Source organism: Nerophis ophidion, linkage group LG09 (genome assembly GCF_033978795.1).
Source record: "Nerophis ophidion isolate RoL-2023_Sa linkage group LG09, RoL_Noph_v1.0, whole genome shotgun sequence".
Classification (NCBI taxonomy): Eukaryota; Metazoa; Chordata; class Actinopteri; order Syngnathiformes; family Syngnathidae; genus Nerophis; species Nerophis ophidion.
In genome coordinates this window covers 76207464-76215838 of record NC_084619.1, presented here as the reverse complement: position 1 = coordinate 76215838, position 8375 = coordinate 76207464, and positions in this window count along the sequence as shown.

Sequence of the window (8375 nt, the reverse complement as noted above, 5' to 3'; positions counted from 1 at the left end):
AAATGCTAAGTAATTCACGAACAAGGATGGGGTGAGGGTCAATTTGTAAGCAAATAGTCAAACAGTTTTAGAACAACATTTCTCAACGAGCTATTGCAAGGAATTTAGGGATTTTGCCATCTACGCTCCATAATATCATCAAAAGGTTCAGAGAATCTGGAAAAATCACTGCATGTAAGCGATGATATTACGGACCTTTGATCCCTCAGGCGGTACTGCATCAAAAATCGACATCAGTGTGTAAAGGATATCACCACATGGGCTCAGGAACACTTCATAAAACCACTGTCAGTAACTACAGTTGGTCGCTACATCTGTAAGTGCAAGTTAAAACTCTACTATGCAAAGCAAAACCCATTTATCAACAACACCAAGGAATGGCGCTGGCTTGGCTGGTCCCGAGATCATCTAAGATGGACTGATGCAAAGTGGAAAAGTGTTCTGTGGTCTGACGAGTCCACATTTCAAATTATATTTGGAAACGGGATGTGGTGTCCTCCGGAACAAAGAGGAAAATAACCATCTGGATTGTTCTAGGTGCAAAGTGTAAAAGCCAGCATGTGTGATGGTATGGGGGTGTATTAGTGCCCAAGGCATGGGTAACTTACACATGTGTGATGGTATGGGGGTGTATTAGTGAACAAGACATGGGTAACTTACACATGTGTGATGGTATGGGGGTGTATTAGTGCCCAAGGCATGGGTAACTTACACATGTGTGATGGTATGGGGGTGTATTAGTGCCCAAGGCATGGGTAACTTACACATGTGTGATGGTATGGGGGTGTATTAGTGAACAAGACATGGGTAACTTACACATGTGTGATGGTATGGGGGTGTATTAGTGCCCAAGACATGGGTAACTTACACATGTGTGATGGTATGGGGGTGTATTAGTGAACAAGACATGGGTAACTTACACATGTGTGATGGTATGGGGGTGTATTAGTGAACAAGACATGGGTAACTTACACATGTGTGATGGTATGGGGGTGTATTAGTGAACAAGACATGGGTAACTTACACATGTGTGATGGTATGGGGGTGTATTAGTGAACAAGACATGGGTAACTTACACATGTGTGATGGTATGGGGGTGTATTAGTGCTCAAGGCATGGGTAACTTACACATGTGTGATGGTATGGGGGTGTATTAGTGCCCAAGACATGGGTAACTTACACATGTGTGATGGTATGGGGGTGTATTAGTGCCCAAGGCATGGGTAACTTACACATGTGTGATGGTATGGGGGTGTATTAGTGCCCAAGGCATGGGTAACTTACACATGTGTGATGGTATGGGGGTGTATTAGTGAACAAGACATGGGTAACTTACACATGTGTGATGGTATGGGGGTGTATTAGTGCCCAAGGCATGGGTAACTTACACATGTGTGATGGTATGGGGGTGTATTAGTGCCCAAGGCATGGGTAACTTACACATGTGTGATGGTATGGGGGTGTATTAGTGAACAAGACATGGGTAACTTACACATGTGTGATGGTATGGGGGTGTATTAGTGCCCAAGGCATGGGTAACTTACACATGTGTGATGGTATGGGGGTGTATTAGTGCCCAAGGCATGGGTAACTTACACATGTGTGATGGTATGGGGGTGTATTAGTGAACAAGACATGGGTAACTTACACATGTGTGATGGTATGGGGGTGTATTAGTGCCCAAGGCATGGGTAACTTACACATGTGTGATGGTATGGGGGTGCATTAGTGCCCAAGGCATGGGTAACTTACACATGTGTGATGGTATGGGGGTGTATTAGTGAACAAGACATGGGTAACTTACACATGTGTGATGGTATGGGGGTGTATTAGTGAACAAGACATGGGTAACTTACACATGTGTGATGGTATGGGGGTGTATTAGTGAACAAGACATGGGTAACTTACACATGTGTGATGGTATGGGGGTGTATTAGTGAACAAGACATGGGTAACTTACACATGTGTGATGGTATGGGGGTGTATTAGTGCCCAAGACATGGGTAACTTACACATGTGTGATGGTATGGGGGTGTATTAGTGAACAAGACATGGGTAACTTACACATGTGTGATGGTATGGGGGTGTATTAGTGCCCAAGGCATGGGTAACTTACACATGTGTGATGGTATGGGGGTGTATTAGTGCCCAAGACATGGGTAACTTACACATGTGTGATGGTATGGGGGTGTATTAGTGAACAAGACATGACTAACTTACACATGTGTGATGGTATGGGGGTGTATTAGTGAACAAGACATGACTAACTTACACATGTGTGATGGTATGGGGGTGTATTAGTGCCCAAGGCAAGACAATGCCAAGCCACATTCAGCACGTGTTACAACAGCGTGGCTTCGTAGTACAAGAGTGTGGGTACTTTCCTGGCCCGCCTGCAGTCCAGACCTGTCTCCCATGGAAAATGTGTGGTGCATTATGAAGCGTAAAATAGGACAGCGGAGACCCCGGACTGTTGAAGGACTGAAGCTCTACATAAAACAAGAATGGGAAAGAATTCCACTTTCAAAGCTTCAACAATTAGTTTCCTCAGTTCCCAAACGTTGATTGAGTGTTGTTAAAAGAAAAGGTGATGTAACACAGTGGTGAACATGCCCTTTCCCAACTACTTTGGCACGTGTTGCAGCCATGAAATTCGAAGTTAATTATTATTTGCAAATAAAAAAAAATAGTTTATGAGTTTGAACATGAAATATCTTGTCTTTGTAGCATATTCAACTGAATATGGCTTGAAAAGGATTTGCAAATCATCTAACACAATTTCTCAACTCATATGGAAACAGGGTTTGTATAAACCTCTCCATATCTTGCATTTCTCAACCAATTTGAAGTTCCAACATCCACACCTTCCTCTCACCCTGAACATTCAAACATTTCAGTTCCCATCACATATTTCCACAGTTGGCGGCTGGCACACATATGACATTCACACCAGAATCTCACATTCTAGTTCTTTGTTTGGTCCTCAAATGTGTGTCTGCAGGTATGTTGTATTCCAGCAGGTGTTTACTTCTTGATGATGTGGAGGCGGGCGTCTTATTAAGACAATAAAAGTGTGTTATTAAGACAATAAAAGTGTCTAAAATGTTCCATGAGCCAGCCTCTCTGGAGTCCAGCAGGTTGAAGATAGAAGTGAGGCGCTAGCAGGCAAGTGCAGCCCGTGATGTGTCGGCGACCATGGCAAGAAGGAGCCTCCGTCAGATAAGATAAGTCTGTCGCCCGCCATCCTCATCTTTATCATGCTAATGTCCTAAATGACATTGGTGGCTGCGTCCTCCTTCTGCCTCATGGATGCTTTTTCCCTCCATGAAACATCAAAGCCACCTCACACTTAAGAGATATCTTTCAATTCTCCGCCTGTTGCAAAAGGCAACAATGGTCTCACAGAGGCTTCTTTTTTTTTTAAATTGTTGTCAGCTCTTTCATTGCAGGCCCGACTTGACTGTGGTCACATGTCAATCAAAGATCTCACTTTACCTCACTTTTTTATTTTATTGTGTGTTTGCCCACACATTCACACACACGGCAAATACACACATAAAATCATCCATTTATTGTTATTCTGCACACCAAATTATATCTCAGATTACCCAGAATTCCCAGTTTTCTGGGTCATTTTGCATTTGGAAAATAAATGTCCATTTTTCAAACATGCACAATTCCAACATTTCCCAACTGATTCTAGTTGTTGCACAAACCACACTCTCCACTCACCTTGGATAATCAAACTTCCATTCAAAGTTGAAAAACATTTTCAGAGATTCCCAGAATTCCCGCTCTTCCTGGGACATTTTTCCCAGTGTGAAGCGACCGGAATGAGAATCAGCACCTCCAAGTCCGAGTCCATGGTCCTCGCCCGGAAAAGGATGGAGTGCCATCTCCGGGTTGGGGAGGAGACCCTGCCCCAAGTGGAGGAGTTCAAGTACCTCAGAGTCTTGTTCATGAGTGGATGGTGAGATCGACAGGCGGATCGGTGCGGCGTCTTCAGTAATGCGGACGTTGTACCGATCCGTTGTGGTGAAGAAGGAGCTGAGCCGGAAGGCAAAGCTCTCAATTTACCGGTCGATCTACGTTCCCATCCTCACCTATGGTCATGAGCTTTGGGTCTCTCCCTTAGAGATAGGGTGAGAAGCTCTGTCATCTGGGAGGAACTCAAAGTAAAGCCGCTGCTCCTCCACATGGAGAGGAGCCAGATGAGGTGGTTCGGGCATCTGGTCAGGATGCCACCCGAACGCCTCCCTAGGGAGGTGTTTAGGGCACGTCCAACCGGTAGGAGGCCACGGGGAAGACCCAGGACACGTTGGGAAGACTATATCTCCCGGCTGGCCTGGGAACGCCTCGGGATCCCCCGGGAAGAGCTGGACGAAGTGGCTGGGGAGAGGGAAGTCTGGGCTTCCCTGCTTAGGCTGTTGCCCCCGTGACCCGACCTCGGATAAGCGGAAGATGATGGATGGATGGAAAATGAATGGGCTATTTTTCAAACTTTCACAATTCCAACATTTCTCAACCAATTCTAGTCATTGCACCAACCAAACACTCCACTCACCTTGAATTATCAAACTAACAAAGTGGGGGGAAAATTCCAGGAATTCACGGTTTTTCAAAGCCTTATTTTCATCTCTTCCTGGAATGTTTTCACAGTACACATTTTTCAACCACTTTTGACCACTCTTCCTTCAAAACGTTGCTCTTACTTGGGACAACAAAAGTGATCATTTTCCCCCCGGAACAAATACCCAATTTTCACCGATTCCAAAATACTCATTCTCAATTCAAACTGTTACTACATCAACATTTTTCAACCGATACCAAAAAATCCAACACTAAGCCTTTGATATCATCTCAATTGTGGTAGTATCAATGTTTTCAAAAATTCTAATTTTCCTGAAATTGCCAAACTTCCAGAAAATTTGCATTCAAATGAATTGACATATTCATAGTTCTACAATGCCTTAAATTCTCAAAATTTTGTGCCGTTTTTAAGCCCAAATCTGACCTTCCAACCGCTCTACTCTTCCCATAAATAAAATAAACATTATATATATATATATATATATATATATATATATATATATATATACATACATACATACATACATATACACATATATATTGTACATACTACATATATACATGAATATATGTAGTATGTATGTATAAATGTGTATAAATATAAGCATATATATATTTATATATATATACACACACACATATATATAAGGATGTATAATTAATGCAATTAATATTAAGACTATTTGAAAGGGGACGGCGTGGCGCAGTGGAAGAGTGGCCGTGCGCAACCCGAGGGTCCCTGGTTCAAATCCCACCTAGAAGCAACCTCGTCACGTCCGTTGTGTCCTGAGCAAGACACTTCACCCTTGCTCCTGATGGCTGCTGGTTGGCGCCTTGCATGGCAGCTCCCTCCATCAGTGTGTGAATGTGTGTGTGAATGTGGAAGTAGTGTCAAAGCGCTTTGAGTACCTTCAAGGTAGAAAAGTGTTATACAAGTACAACCCATTTATCATTTGAAAGTTCAACTTCTACTTTCCTTTGTAACGGATTTAAATGAGTGTAATTTTGAATTTTTTATGGTGTGTGTGTGTGTGTGTGTGTGTGTGTGTGTGTGTGTGTATGAGTATGAGTGAGAACATGTGTTGACATTTTGTGTTGGTTGGTTTCTTCTTTCTTGTTCTTTTATTTTAATTTTTTTCGCACCATGACTAGGGAAGGTTGTTTGCATTGGGTCATATCAGTAAATACACTTCCGTTCAACACATATTTAAAGGTCATTGACCTGAAATTCTAGATGGCAACATAATAGCAGCATCAATGTTGTCAGACTATTCAAATGAATGAAGCCTTCCTGTGGGTATCATTCCTTATCAAACTTAATAATAACAAAAATAATAATAATAATTATTATTATTATTAAATCTTGTGGGCCAAATGGAAGACGTTGCAACTGCATGCCAGGTCTTCTCCATAATACTTGCAAAGGAGACTCAGCTATGTGGTAAGAAGACAAGAAGTGGATAGCAGGTCCAGACAACTGGTACTGTAAGCAGGTCCAGACAAGTGGTACTGTAAGCAGGTCTAGACAACTGGTACTGTAAGCAGGTCCAGACAACTGGTACTGTAAGCAGGTCCAGACAACTGGTACTGTAAGCAGGTCTAGACAACTGGTACTGTTAGGGTTCTTGTCAAAAGTAAAGTTCCTGTGAGGCAGGACTTTTTCAGCCACTTCCAGTCAGCATGACAGTAAATCAGTGTGTGTGTGTGTGTGTGTGTGTCTGTGGGGGTGTGGGGGTGTGTGTGTGTGTGTGTGTGTGTGTGTGTGTGGGGGGGGGGTGATGTCTACCCCTTGTTGACACTGGACAGGTGGCGGCTGCTCAGCGTCCAGCCATGCCAGCCAGGAATGTGCGTGGCCTCTGGGCGGCCATTTTTGTTGTTTTTAGCTAGGATAACAAATTGTATGTTAATATTTCAGCATAGAATCCAACATCCTGGGCCCTGAGGGCACATAACGAGGGGGGGGGTTCCACAGCAAAGATGAGTTTAATGCCAGCAGGCCCCGGGCTTCGTCATCCCAGAAGTCTTTCTAGTCAGAACCCTGAGGTTCTCCCCCTGATTTACTGCAGCGCCTGTGTCTATCTTTAGCCGCACTTTGGCTTTTATGAGGCGGCCGCAGGGAGGCCGTGCTGCGCCGCTGTTATCACAGTCGGCTCCCGACTATTTGGAACCCCACCTCCTGTCTGCCGTCGCTCCTCGCCGCTTCCTTCCAGGCACCGGCGTACAAAGCCCGGCTCAGAGCGGGCCGGCCCGAGACCACGGCACACCTGCTGAGAGAGGTATGTGCCCCCAGGAATTTGAGGCGGGAAGTATTTGAAGCTGCCACCCAAGCTAACGTAAACAATGCAGTTAGCTGATGATGCAATGACCAGATGACAGCTCGTCATAAAAACATGTTTGAAGAGTCTCCCCAAGCTTGAAAGGTTTCCAGAACATTTAGAGTATTATGTGGGTATGACACACCAGACAGAACCTCACTGAGGAAGTATGAGGATCTTTAACGCCATCCTGAAGAATACACTTACCCACTATTACCCTTAGAATCATTCAATTGATTCATATTTATTGATATATATATATATATATATATATATATATGTAAGTGTGGGAAAAATCACAAGACTACTTCATCTCTACAGAAGTGTTTCATGAGGGGTTCCCTCAATCATCAGGAGATTTTAATGGAAGCATTCACATACAATGGTTTATATAGAGCACAGAGTGGGTGGGTACAGGCAGGTGTAGGGGCGTGGTGATTGGCTCATGTGTTACCTAGGAGGTGTTTCCGTGTGTGGCGGCATGTTGAAATGATTTCACTTCGCTTGTTGAGGGATGACAGATCTGGATGATATATAATAAACAGTTTCTCTTTTAAGGGTAGGTTGCATCTTTTATTACCACTGTTGTAAGGTGTGCTGGATGCAAGAATTTGCCATGTTATTGAATATTCAACATTATTGTCTTTGAGGTTCCAAATGTGTTTGCTGAGTTCTGTAGAATTCCGCAAAGTCTGGTTTCTAAAGGAGGCCTTGTGATTATTCCATCTTGTTTTGAACGCTCCTTCGATTAATCCTACGTACGTGTCGGATGTGTTAATGTCCTTGCGTGTTACCTTTGCTTGGTAAACGACTGATGTCTGTAAGCACCCTCCGTTGAGAGGGCAATCAGGTTTCTTGCGACAGTTACATTCCTTATTGGTTTCAGCGTCGTTTAGTCTAGGAGTGGGCAGTCCTTTTGCAATTGCTTTGTTGTGGTTTGAAATTAATTGTTGTATGTTATTCATACAGCTGTAGCTCAATTTAATGTTGTTCTTGTTGAATATTTTTCTTAGGGTGTTGCCTTTGGGGAAGTGTTTGTCGATCAGAGTGAGGAACTTGTGGCCAATATTGGTTGAAACGTTTTTGCTGAATGGTGGATTGTACCAGATGATGTTGTTTCGTTTCTGCTCTTTTTTGGTTGGTTTCCTGGAGTGGGTTCATAGGTGAGGGTGAAGTTGTATCCGCTTTCATCAAGTGCTTTCTGGTACGGGGGGGTTGCTTGGTCCAATTCAGCTTTGCTAGATGACGGCATCGATAGCTTTTTATTAAAGGCTATCGATGCTTTTATTACAACAGTGGTAATAAAAGATGCAACCTATGCTTAAAAGAGAAACTGTTTATTATATATCATCCAGACCTGTCATCCCTCAACAAGCGCAGTGAAATCATTTCAACATTCCGCCACAGACGGAAACACCTCCTAGGTAACACATGAGCCAATCACCACACCCTACACCTGCCTGTACCCAC